The following is a 15,605-nucleotide window of genomic DNA, read 5'->3' as shown; positions in this document are numbered from 1 at the left end:
TGGTAGATTGTCGGTAGACGGTGCGTGTAATCAGGAACCAGATAGTTACAGAGGCATAAGATATAAGATTTATACAGGTTCGGCCGCTGTGTTGGCATAATACCTATGTCCTGTGTCTCATTATTCTGTATTGATTGAGGTGTAGATGGATTGTCCTCCCTGAGTGGGACCCCTACCTCTCCTTATATAGTCTGGAGAAGGAGGGTTATAAGTAAAGTATCCTATTTGGTACTATTACAATATCTAGTACAACTTTTAATCTTGCTGTGCACGCCTCGATTTTACAGGCCGAACCACCTCGGATGGTGCAACCCATGTATCAACTTGTAGTACTCAGGGGTATATCCCCCACAGCTAGTCCCCGAGCACCATGTATTCTGATGTGACATGCTATTTTAACCTTCTCCGAATAGTGAGGCTTGAGTTCTTGACATCTCCGACCACCGTTGTCGCCGGAGAAGTAGGTTGTCCGAAGAATGTATGGTGCTCTTAAGAAGAAAGAAAAAAAATTCTGTCCTGGGAAGTGTGCCCACTTGGGTTTCTTTGAAGAAACATAAGGGTGTCTTGAAGCGTAGCATCTTTGATCATCAAAGAAAAACAAACACATTCACTGCAAGGTGAAGTATGCCCACTTAGTCCCCAAGCCTGGTAGTAGGTGATGTAGGCACGTGGTGCTAGGGTCTAAAAAGAATTCCCAGTTAAGTTGAGAATCCAATCATCATACAGGCGATACGAGATGCACCGATAGGTGCATCGTACCAATGTAGTCCCCAAGCTTGCTAGAAGGCGAGGTATGAGCCTTGTAGCAAGGTCTAAAGGAGAAAAAAGATCCCAACTATATGCGAGTTGCCAGTCACATGTAGTCGAGACGCAAAGTCCCCAAGCCATGGTCGGAGAGTGATCGAGGCAGTCCCCGAGCACAGGTCGAGGAGCGAGCGACGAAGTCCCCAAGCTACGGTTGGAGAGTGATCGAGGTAGTCCCCGAGCGTAGGTCGAGAAGCGAGCGACGAAGCCCCCGAGCATAGCTCAAAATTCCTGCAATATAAATATGTAGAATGGTAGTACATGATGTATAAAATAATAAATTATGGAGAAAAAATCAGCGGTGAAGAAATAGCGTATGACGCTCAGCAGTCATTTGCAAATGAGCATGATGTGATAAAGCAGTTGGTGCTTTGTAAACATCAGTGTTAATGTGAAGTTTGTGTTTATACTTAATATAAACTGCCCGATTAGTTAGTAGCTGAGTCTTCAGCCCTGGCTAGCCCGTTAACCATAACACGGGGCGCGGAGCCCGTGCACGTGTAGGAAGAACAAAGCGTCGCTAAGGAGCCACTGCCGACCACCCATAACATAGAGGGCAGACGCTCGTGCACATGTAGGGAGGAGCCGAAGACAGGGCCTGTAACACCTCTGGTGTTACGAGTTTACTTAGCACCGCGATCTAGGCTTAAGAGAAATTATCAACACGAGTTCCATGGATTTTAAATTTTAAACTCACATGCAATGATAAAGCTAACCTTACATGAGTCGCTTTTGCGGTTAAGAAAAACTAAACGAACATTGTAGGTGAGTTTATGTTAGGAGAAAACATGCTAATGAGATCCTAATAGGAAACATATAATAAGTTGTCTTACTTGTTTGGCTTTGGTCGACGTTTTAAAAGTCGTGTTGGTCACTGTTCCGGCCGCTTGGCCCCTGGGGCCCGGTATCAATGGCGATGGGATGCCTCTGCCTCGCTTGTCCCCGCTAGCCAATGTCGGAGGGACTGCTTGGGGTTGACCGCTCTAATCCAGCATGTCACGCCAGGTCCCCCGGTCGCATCGTCTGTACTCGGGTGCTCGTGCTGCTGTGACCAGTCCACATTGTTAATGGAAGTCATTTTCCACTGCTCCCCGCAGCGTCCGCCGGTAGCCACGCCGTGCTGAACCAGGCCATGAGCGCTGCTCCTTCTCATTTCCTCCCCACGCGTGCCCTGGTACGGCCGCCCGCGCTCGGCCATGCCGCAGCGCCCGAGCCACAGCCATGCCTTCCTCAGCTCCTCCACGATCTTGCCGCTAGGGCTGCGCCCATCATCGTCAGCCGTGCTGCGAGCACTGCTCCTCGGCCACTGGCCTGTCTATGCCCGCATCTGCGCACCTCCCAGCGCCGAGCCTCGTGGAGCTCCTCGACCGTACCTGCCATCCTCTGCGCGGGCAGGCCACACCACCGCCGCATCGTGCCTCCTTTCCCTGCTCCTGCACCGTAGTCCGAGCCACTCCCTTACCATGTCCCGCGCGCCTAGTTCACTATGCCTGGGAATCCGGTCTTGACAGCCATAGCCGAAGCGCTCGCCTGGCCGCCCCACCTCCATGTCTCCCCCTTCACGCCGTAGGAGGCGGTGCGTTCATCCCGCGGGAGCTCCACCACGCACCGGGCTCGGTCCGCCTACTCGCCGCCAACAGCGTCGTCCTCGCAACGTGCTGTTCTAGGGGCGCCCCGGAGGCGCAGGGTGGAAGGTTCCCAGGCGAGCTCCGTGTGGCTATTCATTCTAGTGGCATACACCCTATCCTGGAGCTCGTGACTCGACTGCGTAGGCGCACTCAGCGCACGAAGACCGCACGGCGGAGACGTCCACTCAGGCGTCTCGTATGGCGCCCCGCGCCTCTCACTTGGCACCTCGCTTCGTGCGGGCGGCGTCCGCGATGGCACAGGCATCGCATCCGCTGCTGAGCGTTCCACCAATCCCGCCTAGCCGTGCGGTTGCCATTCTTGGGTGCGGCCGGAGCCGTGGATGTTTTTGTGGGCCACCCCGCGACTGTGCCGTCATCGGTGAGCTGTTTCCGAGGCCGGCGGCTGGCCTCCCTCCTCTGTTCCATGCGCTCTATCCCTGGGAAGAAGGAAGGTGAGAAGGTGAGAAATCCAAGAAATAGAAATACGTAGGGTGTTTTCTATGAAGTACTCGACTCATTTGAATAGTGCAAATTGGGTTCGGGCGACTGGACAATCATAGAAGGGGTTTTCTGCAAAAATCGGTAATAGTGTTGACTCTAAAAATTTGATGGTAAACCACTGATATTATTATCTACTCACTGTAATTTTTGGTAGCTCAATAATAATTAGTTTGCTAGGTAGATAATGATTCCGAATAAAGATCAAATGGAAAGAATGGAATAGAGAAACACCGTTGGTTTATATAACTACACTAATCGTTGGGAAATAACGTCTTATCCGACAAAGTGTATATGTAGCCTAAGTACGGTCATCGTTAGAACTAGCCCATTAACTCGGGAGGTGTACCTCGTATTTTATGAGTCACGATTGCAGTTGATTAATTACATCTTTGCATTGCATTGCATGCATATCATATAGGTACGTGGATGGATCACGGAGTCCTCGGGAGTTGCTGGAGGAATGGTGCTTTTGAAGATCATGTTGCCATGGTGGAAAGCTAACTTCTGATTATATTTTTCCCAGGCAAGCCCCGGTGCATAACCCCTACTTTTTGCAGTTTAAATTATATTTGTGCAATAAGTTTTAAGGAGTTGAATGAGACCACTTGCATATATATCTTTACCCTATGAGTCTTACTAGTATGACAGGATCGTGTAGATTGCTATGCTACAGGACTCCGGTAGAAGTCGAGTGATTGCCTGTCATTCGCGAGATATAGGAAATATGTTACTATATGATTATCACTTGGAATATATAAAATGGTGGAAAGAAAAATGGTGACCGGACAGGGATGTGGTTTGGGTATTGGTGGGTGTAAGAAGTTGTGTCGCCGCGGAGGCGGGTCATAACTTGGTTACACCGTTTCTCCCTGTCTGGTCGATTAAGGACCGATCGTGCATATGACTCTAGGCAGGTCATAGACTTATTATCCCGAGCACATACTTGTGTATGGACATTTGGAAGACTTGTTGCTCTCTTGTCACAGATCCGGCTCTTTCCGAACCGACTGTTAGGGTTTGTTTTTGGTGGAGGAGGTCCTTGCACCGCACTGAGTCCGGGACTCAGGGGCGGGGGCTTAGAGTCCCAGTTTGGACGGGGACCTGGACACTCGGGACAGGAGAGTGATGGGTCGGTCCTGCTTGTGCCTGGGGTGCAAGCGGGGCATGTATTTTCAGGGTACCCAGCTGGGGGCATTGATTCACGAATCACCGGGCGATCCGGTATGGCTTGTCTACGGTTTAGCATCGTAGTAAGAACTGAAAGATGGAAGGTGGACAAAGGAAATCTGATTGCTTACCACCTGCTTTAAAGTAGCATAGGTGCTTACATAGAATGGTTAGTTAATGAACCAATGCGGTTTTTAATAAAAATCGAATATAAGGACTCACGTTTAGTAATGCTTCCTACAAATGCAATAAACCCACAAGCCAAATAGCTTTGCATATCCTTAGAGTCTTTTTTTCTCCTATCGGGTAAGTCTTGCTAAGTATAATTGAGTACTCAGGGTTTTATTTTCCCCTGTTGCAGGTGACAGGTGGACGCTTGAGCTGACCTTTGTGTGTGGATTCCTCCTGGTGAGCTCAGAGAGGATTTCCTTTATGCTGCGATCGTAGTTGTTATTTATAACTCTCACCAAATACTTTTATAAATGAAAGTTTCATAATCTGTTGCCATAGTCTATATATCAATACTTTATTATGTCATTAATAGATGTTTATTTCCACTGTAACTCTGTTCACATGTTTCTATTCCGCTGTTTAATTAAATTGTTTATAACTCTGATAATATGATTACATTCTGCTATTATAATAATAAATGTTATACTCTGATGTACATGTAAAGTGATGTAAGAATTGGTTACAAATGATGTAAGCTTTATTCTCTCATTTGTGATCCTTATGGCAAAAATATGGATTTTTGGGTTCTCCCCTAGGGTGTGCTCGACGAAACTGAGTAATTTATTGTTCTCCCTCGAGTGCTTAGTGTCTAATGGAAGACAAGCGCTCCTGTGAGGTATTAAATTAGGCGGTTCTACCATAGGTGGTATCAGAGCATAAATGAGGAAATAAAGCTTCGAAAACCTTTTCTAAACTAAAATTTGACAACCCATTGTTGCAAAAAGTTAGGACGTTTACATGCAATGTTATATGAGTAGCCCTATTACTATGGTTATGTATCCAGGATAGATGGCACTCAGCTAACTTAGATAGGATTGATCAAGTTTTCTGTAGGTACACTGACTCGAGCATAGTTCGATAGTATCGACTAGTTACAAGGAGAGAACGATGTGCCAACAAATTTGAGAACGGTTGCCCTATATGTTGGCAACAGTGCAAGGACATATAGGCCGTGCATTCATGCATATCCTGATTATGCATTATAGCGCTCGTATTGCTTGTAGATACGACATCCATAGGTGTCACGCGTGTCATGTTGCGCGTGGCTAGCCGTTCCTGTTCCTGAGTTAGGTCTGCACTATGGCTTCGTGTTTCGTGTTCACCATGGTTCACGCCGGTCGCGACCCATGTCTCTCTGTACCCCTTTTCTATGCTCTTATCGGACCCTTGCCCTGCAGTCATACTAGTCAGTAATGGCACCACACATCGCTCGCCTCGAACGTGCGGAATTTGGTCGATTCATCGTAGTGACCCCGCGCGGGAACCCTAGTGAACCACACCAGGACCACTGAACGCTCCGCCTTTATAAGTAGAGCCTAGCTTAGCCGTTGGTACCACCACTTGGCGCACTTTAGCTCACTTAGCTTTTCCTTTGAGCCAGCTTTTCGCTCAGCCTTCCTTGCAACCACCGCCCAAGATGGCAGGAGTCTGGGTTAGTACCTACTACCTGAACGTTGAGAGTTTTCCTAGAATCCTGCATGCCACCCTGCAAAAGCTTGGAGTCAATGATCGCCCCGAGTATGAGGGCCGTGAGTATGAGGAACATGGCACTGAGCGGTGTGAGGTTACCGTCTACATCGGGAAGAGTGAAGAGTTCCCCGACCTCACTGAAGCCTGGAGTGTGACCACAACTGGGTTTCGCTTTGTCAACACCTACCAAGTTGTGGGCCACAAAGCCTTGCGGTACTTCTGCTAGATCTATGAGGAGCCCATTGTCTGTACCCCCATGTGGTTCTTTCCTCCTTTGGACAAGAATCGGCGGGCGTGGAGGGCCCGCATAGAGGCTTTGCAAGGACGAGATGTGCAAGAGGATAGTCCCACCATGGTGCACTTGACCACGTACCTGCTCGCTCTGGATGAGCAGTACGACCGTCAAGCCTTGGAGCTGAGGGCGTGCCTTCGACGTGCTGAGGAAGCCAAGATCTTCAACCGGATGCTCTAGGTGTAGCTCGCCGAAGCGCATGCCAGTGCTGCAGCTATGGAGAGCCAGGAGACTACCATGTCAGAAGCTCTGAAGGAGGCTAAAGATTGGCATGTCCATCAGCTATGGGTGGCCTATCTTGTCACTAGGGCCGAACGGAGGACGTTGGCTGCTGGAAGGCAGGATGCCCCGATCTTTGAAGGGATCCCTATCCACCCGCCAAAAAGAACAAGAATGGGTGTTATAGCACCGCCCGCACCTCCACCCTCGGAAGTGTCAGATGAAGAGCCCTTGGTTCCTCTCACTCAGCCGCTGCCCCGCGAGGATGTAGACTAGTTGCCTTGGGATGCTGTACCCATAGTAGTAGTGCTTGCTGTCCCTGTTTCCCCCAGTATTGTACTCTTGCCTATTGTTCATCGTCCGTAGTTGTTGAGCTCGCCCGACCATAGGTGAATGTCGTGTCATGAATGGGAGCCTGAATGCCTGTATGATGTACCCGTATGAGACCATTGGAACATGCATTTTATTTAGTTTGCTGTGTTTACTGCGTTCAGCTACCTTAAGTTCGTTGGAGGTGCTTAAAGAGTTTTATGGGCGATATTAAAGCAGGTTACAAGAGAAGTTGACATTCAGATACTAGCAGATCAGCCGTGATTGGATAATATAGGACACTGTATCGGCTAACTGTGGATGCCCCCAGCAGAACACTTGAATTTCTTTAAAATAAATCCATTGTTGGATTTGAACTCCTTGTCCCTTGTTGTGAAGGGAACTTTTGTTGTTTGAATTTTTCCTTGCAATACTTCCCTTACTCTGTGGTCTATGACCCCACCGCCTTCATGGCGTGTAAGTTGGTGATAGTTGCCTGGTTAAAAGCTTATGGTGCCGCGACGAAACTGAGGGCTCCGTGTAGAACAGTTGCCACATGTGACGCTGCTCGGCACGCGCTGGTATCGAGGTTGTTAACCAAGTACCTTTACCAAGTTACACTACCGTACCATTTTGTTTAAAAGTTTTCTCCTTGAAAATGTTCAGGTGTTCAAACGGGAAATCCATAATGGGGATGCAAAAGTGTCTTTCAAGGTAAATAGGAGATGGTTTGGAGAAAGAAAGTATGACATGATCTAGGTTTACAGAAAATACGGATGTGGTCGAGGAAGGTTAGCAGTGGATAGTCGGGAGTAGTTGCAAAAGTCAGAGTGGACGTCATGTCCCAACCCTGTTTTTAGTTGACCGTGCTTCGCATGCTGGGTCATTTCGCTGCGTGCCCTGTGAACGCCGTCTGTGTCGGGATCGGTAGCATCCCATTTTTGCGTGGCCGCGGCATCGTGCAGTGCTCGCCATCTTTGTGCACTATGCACTTCTCCTTTCCCAGCATCTGGTCGGCTCTCTACCCTACACCATCGTTCACCATACCGGACCCCCTCCATTTCCCTCTCTTTTCCTTCTTCTTTTGGTGACACAACCGCCCGCACGCCTGCCTCGTCGTGCAGACCTCCCCTACTCTCCTTTTATTTCCCCCCTCCGTCGCTCACGCAGGGAGCGCAACATGTCCAATCTTATCTCCACTCCGATGTGTTGCTCCCCACCTCCATTCTCCACTATAAGTAACCCTTGGTCCTTGCTCTTCTTCTTCATCCCCATTCCCCTCGCGTTCCGACGCATAGCTACGAGATCCGGCCGTCATTTTGAAGCTAAGTTCGTCTGTCTGAGGTGATGGTGTGATCTGAGAAGAAGAAGGGATCCAGTTTGTCAAAGAAGTTCAAGTTCCCTTGGTTAGTTGGCCTTAGGATTCACGATGTTTTACTTCTCAGTCGACTATTTCTGTATCTGTTGGTGCTACGCCATGTTTTGGATAATCATTATCTTGTTGTTTCTCCATTGTCCTCATCTATCTTGACTTCTAGATTAAGTCTCGGTTGTACCAAGTTGCTCTTCACCATGTATCCCTAGATCTCCGTGTGGTTTAGTATTCGACGTCATGTAATATTTCGTGTAGTCCCTGATCTACGGAATGTAATCGTGTTTCCCCTTTTCTGCTTCCAGTTTCAAATCTCAGGATGAGATTTTTTTTAAGGGGAGTTGGTTGTAACACCTCTGGTGTTATGAGTTTACTTAGCACCGTGATCTAGGCTTAAGAGAAATTATCAACACGAGTTCCATGGATTTTAAATTTTAAACTCACATGCAATGATAAAGCTAACCTTACATGAGTCGCTTTTACGGTTAAGAAAAACTAAACGAACATTGTAGGTGAGTTTATGTTAGGAGAAAACATGCTAATGAGATCCTAATAGGAAACATATAATAAGTTGTCTTACTTGTTTGGCTTTGGTCGACGTTTTAAAAGTCGTGTTGGTCACTGTTCCGGCCGCTTGGCCCCTGGGGCCCGGTATCAATGGCGATGGGATGCCCCTACCTCGCTTGCCCCCGCTAGCCAATGTCGGAGGGACTGCTCGGGGTTGACCGCTCTAATCCAGCATGTCATGCCAGGTCCCCCGGTCGCATCGTCTGTACTCGGGTGCCCGTGCTGCTGTGACCAGTCTGCATTGTTAATGGAAGTCATTTTCCACCGCTCCCTGCAGCGTCCGCCGGTAGCCACACCGTTCTGAACTAGGCCATGAGCGCTGCTCCTTCTCATTTCCTCCCCATGCACGCCCTGGTACGGCCACCCGCGCTCGGCCATGCCGCAGCGCCTGAGCCGCAGCCGTGCCTTCCTCGGCTCCTCCACGATCTTGCCGCCAGGGCTACGCCCATCGTCGTCAGCCGCGCTGCGAGCGCTGCTCCTCGGCCGCTAGCCCGTCTATGCCCGCATCCGCACACCTCCTAGCGCCGAGCCTCGCAGAGCTCCTCGACCGTGCCTACCATCCTTTGCGTGGGTAGGCCACACCACCGCCGCGCTGTGCCTCCTTTCCCTGCTCCTGCACCGCAGTCCGAGCCGCTCCCTTCCTATGTCCCGCGCGCCTGGTTCGCTGTGCCTAGGAATCCAGTCTCGACAGCCATAGCCGAAGCGCTCGCCTGGCCACCCCGCCTCCATGTCTCCCCCTTCACGCCGCAGGAGGCGGTGCGTTCATCCCATGGGAGCTCCGCCACGTACCGGGCTTGGTCTGCCTGCTCACCGCCAATAGCGTCGTCCTCACAATGCGCTATTCTAGGGGCATCCCGGAGGTGTAGGGCGGAAGGTTCCTAGGCGAGCTCCGCGTGGCTATTCATTCCAGTGGCAGACACCCTATCCTGGAGCTCATGACTCGACTGCGTAGGCGCACTTAGCGCACGAAGACCGCACGGTGGAGACATCTGCTCAGGCGTCTCATATGGTGCCCCGCGCCTCTCCCTTGGCGCCTCGCTTCATGCGGGCGGTGTCCACGATGGTGTGGACATCGCATCCGCTGCTGAGCGCTCCACCGATCCCGCCTGGCTGTGCGGTTGCCGTTCTTGGATGTGGCCGGAGCTGTGGATGTTTCTGTGGGCCGCCCCACGACTGTGCCGTCGTCGGTGAGCCATTTCCGAGGCCGGCGGCTGGCCTCCCTCCTCTGTTCCATGTGCTCTATCCCTGGGAAGAAGGAAGGTGAGAAGGTGAGAAATCCAAGAAATAGAAATACGTAGGGTGTTTTCTATGAAGTACTCGACTCATTTGAATAGTGCAAATCGGGTTCTGGCGACTGGACAATCGTAGAAGGGGTTTTCTGCAAAAATGCAATGCCTAGGCCGCTGCTGAGCTCTGGGCCGTTCGCGCCCCGCCGGTCTCCGCTGGGCCGCCCACGCTGTGACCTACGCCTAGGCCGCTGCCTGTGCTGGGCCGCTGCCCCACTCCCGGCCGTTGGGCCATTGTCCGCGTGCCCCGCCTGGGCCATCGGCTATGCGCGCGCTGGGCCGGTCTACCGAGGACTACAGCGCCTGGGCTGCTCTTGCGCTGCTGGGCTGAAGGGCGTGGCCGCCGGCTCTCTATTTTTATAAATGTTTTGCTAATATATGTTTCTAGCTAACTTGTAAAAGCAAGATAAAATTGTGTAAGTATCCAAAAATTGAGAAACCAGTTTTGTTAGTCTCCTAAAATTATGCTCTATCTGTTAGGATATTTTGTTCACAAAGTTTGGCAATATTTTTGGGAGCTATATAAGTATTTTAAAATGCTTAATATTGTTAAAAGATGAACTTGTAGGAATTTCCGGGATAAATCGGTAATAGTGTTGACTCTAAAAATTTGACGGTAAACCACTAATATTATTATCTACTCACTGTAATTTTTGGTAGCTCAATAATAATTAGTTTGCTAGGTAGATAATGATTCCGAATAAAGATCAAATGGAAAGAATGGAATAGAGAAACACCGTTGGTTTATATAACTACACTAATCGTTGGGAAATAGCGTCTTATCCGACAAAGTGTATATGTAGCCTAAGTACGGTCATCGTTAGAACTAGCCCGTTAACTCGGGAGGTGTACCTCGTATTTTACGAGTCACGATTGCAGTTGATTAATTACATCTTTGCATTGCATCACATGCATATCATATAGGTACATGGATGGATCACGGAGTCCTCGGGAGTTGCTGGAGGAATGGTGCTTTTGAAGATCATGTTGCCATGGTGAAAAGCTAACTTCTGATTATATTTTTCCCAGGCAAGCCCCAGTGCATAACCCCTACTTTCTATAGTTTAAATTATATTTGTGCAATAAGTTTTAAGGAGTTGAATGAGACCACTTGCATATATATCTTTACCCTATGAGTCTTACTAGTATAACAGGATCGTGTAGATTGCTATGCTATAGGACTCCGGTAGAAGTCGAGTGATTGCCTGTCATTCGCGAGATATAGGAAATATGTTACTATATGATTATCACTTGGAATATATAAAATGGTGGAAAGAAAAATGGTGACCAGACAGGGATGTGGTTTGGGTATTGGTGGGTGTAAAAAGTTGTGTCGCCGCGGAGGCGGGTCATAGCTTGGTTACACCGTTTCTCCCTGTCTGGTCAATTAAGGACCGATCGTGCATATGACTCTAGGCAGGTCACAGACTTATTATCCCAAGCACATACTTGTGTATGGACGCTTGGAAGACTTGTTGCTCTCTTGTCGCGGATCTGGCTCTTTTTGGACCGACTGTTAGGGTTTGTTTTTGGTGGAGGAGGTCCTTGCACCGCACTGAGTCCGGAACTCAGGGGCGGGGGCTTAGAGTCCCAGTTTGGACGGGGACCTGGACACCCGGGACAGGAGAGTGATGGGTCGATCCTGCTTGTGCCTGGGGTGCAAGCGGGGCGTGTATTTTCGGGGTACCTAGCTGGGGGCATTGATTCACGAATCACCGGGCGATCCAGTACGGCTTGTCTACGGTTTAGCATCATAGTAAGAACTGGAAGAAGGAAGGTGGACAAAGGAAATTTGATTGCTTACCACCTGCTTGAAAGTAGCACAGGTGCTTATATAGAATGGTTAGTTAATGAACCAATGCAGCTTTTAATAAAAATCGAATATAAGGACTCACGTTTAGTAATGCTTCCTGCAAATGCAATGAACCCACAAGCCAAATAGCTTTGCATATCCTTAGAGTCTTTTCTTTTCTCCTATCAGGTAAGTCTTGCTGAGTACAATTGAGTACTCAGGGTTTTATTTTCCCCTGTTGCAGGTGACAGGTGGACGCTTGAGCTGACCTTTGTGTGTGGATTCCTCCTCGTGGGCTCAGAGAGGATTTTCTTTACGTTGCGATCATAGTTGTTATTTATAACTCTCACCAAATACTTTTATAAATGAAAGTTTCATAATCTGTTGCCGTAGTCTATATATCAATACTTTATCATGTCATTAATAGATGTTTATTTCCGCTGTAACTCTGTTCACATGTTTCTATTCCGCTGTTTAATTAAATTGTTTATAACTCTCATAATATGATTACATTCCGCTATTATAATAATAAATGTTATACTCTGATGTACATGTAAAGTGATATAAGAATTGGTTACAAATGATGTAAGCTTTATTCTCTCATTTGTGATCCTGATGGCAAAAATGTGGATTTTCGGGTTCTCCCCTGGGGTGTGCCCGATGGAACCGAGTAATTTATTATTCTCCCTCGAGTGCTTAGTGTCTAATGGAAGACAAGCGCTCCTGTGAGGTATTAAATTAGGCGGTTCTGCCACAGGGCCATTTCTAGAGACATCGAGCGTCAACATGACTGGTCAAGGATTTGCATTAAGTATAGTTGTATGTTATATTTAAGATTGTATACATGGACAAACGTTATTTGAAGAATAATCATGACGAGGACGTTTGTGGAGAAACATCGTAATGAAAATTGTATTAAATATAAATATTAGAAGTGTACTTATCTTTGGATAGAAATATGGTTGGCGGTGATGAAGTTGTCCGGTGCTTAAGCTTTCTGACCTGTCGTCATGACGGTGGTCGCAGTTGTCATAGCACCGTTCTTCACGGCGATCATCATTGCGACGTGGTCTGGTGGTTGAGGTGGTCGAAGCTCGGTAGAGCCGCTCGGGACATGGTCGACGTGGTTCGTGGTCGATGTGGTCGGAGCTCAGTGGAGCCGCTCAAGACGTGGTTGACGTGGTCGGAGCTCAGCGGAGCCGCTCGAGACATGGTCGACATGGTCGGTGGTTGACATGGCCAGAGCTCGGTTAGCAGCTCGCTTGATGGCTGGAACAGAGTTGATCTCATGTTGGAGTAGAATGGACATAGTCAAATAGAGTCCTATAGCGTATAGTCCCACACGCCCACCATGACCATGATCCTGAGCCAGACTATGATGTCGGTGATAGTGTGGCACTCCTCGGATACGGCCTTTGCACCGTGAGACTGCACATGCTAGTGCTCGGCCATCGTTGCAAGTCCTCCAGACGACGTGTCAGAAACACAGTGATGAGCGAGATAGATAGAGAGACGTGGCCACCGAATCCTGATCAAGACCTTGCTTGCTAGCTTGTACGTGAAAGCATGCAGTATGACTCCTAGCCGGTTGGATCTTGTAGATGCGTATGTGCTCTTGATTGCTAACTGGTTGATTAATCGCCTTGCGTGTATGGTGCATACATAGGTGCAAGTTGGCTTGCACGCGTCACCAGCTTGCTTGTTTTGTATTGGCTTGCATCCTTCGTATATGCATATGCTGTATATGTGCATACGCCCGTACATGCAAGTTAGCCTTGCATGTTGCTGTAGATCATAGGCCTGGCCAGCAAACGTATCTGTGTCGATCTCTTGGAATTGGATCCTGAAGCCATGCATGTTTGCTTGCCGTGCAGATGCATACATACTGGAGCCCTGCGTGCCCATCATGAGCCTGATGGGATCTCAACGAAGCGCCGCCATGTAGTTCAGCCGAGGAGAGGATCAGATGGACGTCGGTATGTAATGGAGGTCGCTAAGTTGTATCCGTAGTAGATTGATTCCGTCGCCAAGTTGTCGCCATACGGTGGAATCAAGGTCTGCCATCTAGTTCACCATGGATCAGCACGCACACCCCCTACCTAGCGCACCACTGTCAACGAAATATGGTCGGCAGTCCATCTAGGGGCATGCCCATGATGGTAGATTATCGGTAGACGGTGCGTGTAATCAGGAACCAGATGGTTACGGAGGCACAAGACACAAGATTTATACAGGTTCGGCCGTCGTGTTGGCGTAATACCTATGTCTTGTGTCTCATTATTCTGTATTGATTGAGGTGTAGATGGATTGTCCTCCCTGAGGGAGACCCCTACCTCTCCTTATATAGTCTAGAGGAGGAGGGTTATAAGTAAAGTATCCTATTTGGTACTATTACAATATCTAATACAACTTGTAATCTTGCTGTGCATGCCTCGATCTTATGGGCCGGGCCACCTCGGATGGTGCGGCCCATATACCATCTTGTGGTACCCGGGGGTATATCCCCCACACATCGTGTAAGCTCCGCCACTACTTTGAATATTACAAGGTCACCGTGGTCTCCGAGTTCCCTCTAGGGGACATCCTCCATAACAAAGAGGCCAACGACCATATCATTAAGTGGGTTGTCGAGCTCGGCACTTACTCCATTGAATTCAGAAGCAGGCCTACCATCAAGTCTTAGGCGCTTGTTGATTTCGTCACTAAGTGGACCGAGATCTAAGAGCCCATCGCCGCCACTTGCCTCGAGCACTGGGTGATGTACTTCAACAGCGCCCTTAACATCAACGGTGCTGGTGCGGGCATTGTGTTCATTACACCAACAAAGGATAAGCTCCGATATATTCTCTAGATACACTTTCTGGCCTCCAACAGCGCCATAGAATATGAAGCATGTCTCCATGGACTCTGTATAGCCGTTGAGCTCGGCATCAAATGCCTCATGGTATACGAGGACTCCGCGCTGGTCATCAACCAGCTTAACAAAGACTGGTCTTGCTCCAGCGAGAAGATGGGTGCATATTGCGTCGAAGTTAGGAAACTTGAAGGAAAATTCTATGGCATCGAGTACCACCATGTGGAATGCGACCAAATCAGCTCACCGACCATTTATCCAAGTTGGGCTCTTCTCACGCCACGAGTTCATCGGGGGTCTTTGTTCAAGATCTCCTAGCGCCATCCATTAAGGAAGATAAGGAAGTATAGAAAGTTCCCCCACCGAGCAGCTTGTACTATCGATACCTTTGTCAGCCGCTGATTGGAAGGAACAATTCATCAAGTACCTCACCAGTACCCGCCAACAAGACTGAAACCGAATGCCTAATTCATCGAAGTAAGCATTACGTGCTAGTAGACGGCAATTTGATGAGGAAAAGTACCAAGGGAGGGATTCAACAGAAATGCATCACCTAAGAAGAGGGAGTGAAGCTACTTCTCAAAATTCACTCTGGTTCCTGCGGCAATCACGTGGCCTTGAGAACACTGGTCGGCAAGGCTTTCTGAGTGGGTTTCTACTGGCCCACAGCTATCTCCGATGCAGAAGACCTTATATGACGTTGTGAAGGATGTCAATTTTTTGCCAAGCAAATACACGTGCCGGCACAAGAGCTACAAACCATCCCAGTTTCCTAGCCCTTCGCATGCTAGGGACTAGATATGATTGGACCTTTCAAGCCAATGTTAGGTGGCTTCTGGTATGTATACATCGCTATTGATAAGTTCTCTAAGTGGATTAAGTATAAACTGCTCATCTTGGCTACTGCAAAGAAAGCATTCGAGCTCTTTGAAGATATCATCCATAGATTCGATCTCCCGAATAGCATTATCACCAACCTCGGAACTACATTTACTGGCCATCACTTTTGGAACTTCTATGAAGACCATTGCATCTCCATCAAATACGCCTCTGTTGCTCATCCTAGAGCCAACGGACGGGTCAAACAGGCGAACAACATGATCCTTGATGCCC

This window comes from Miscanthus floridulus, chromosome 2 (genome assembly GCF_019320115.1).
Source record: "Miscanthus floridulus cultivar M001 chromosome 2, ASM1932011v1, whole genome shotgun sequence".
Classification (NCBI taxonomy): Eukaryota; Viridiplantae; Streptophyta; class Magnoliopsida; order Poales; family Poaceae; genus Miscanthus; species Miscanthus floridulus.
The sequence above is the reverse complement of the archived record's forward strand: the minus strand, read 5'-3'. Positions refer to the sequence as shown.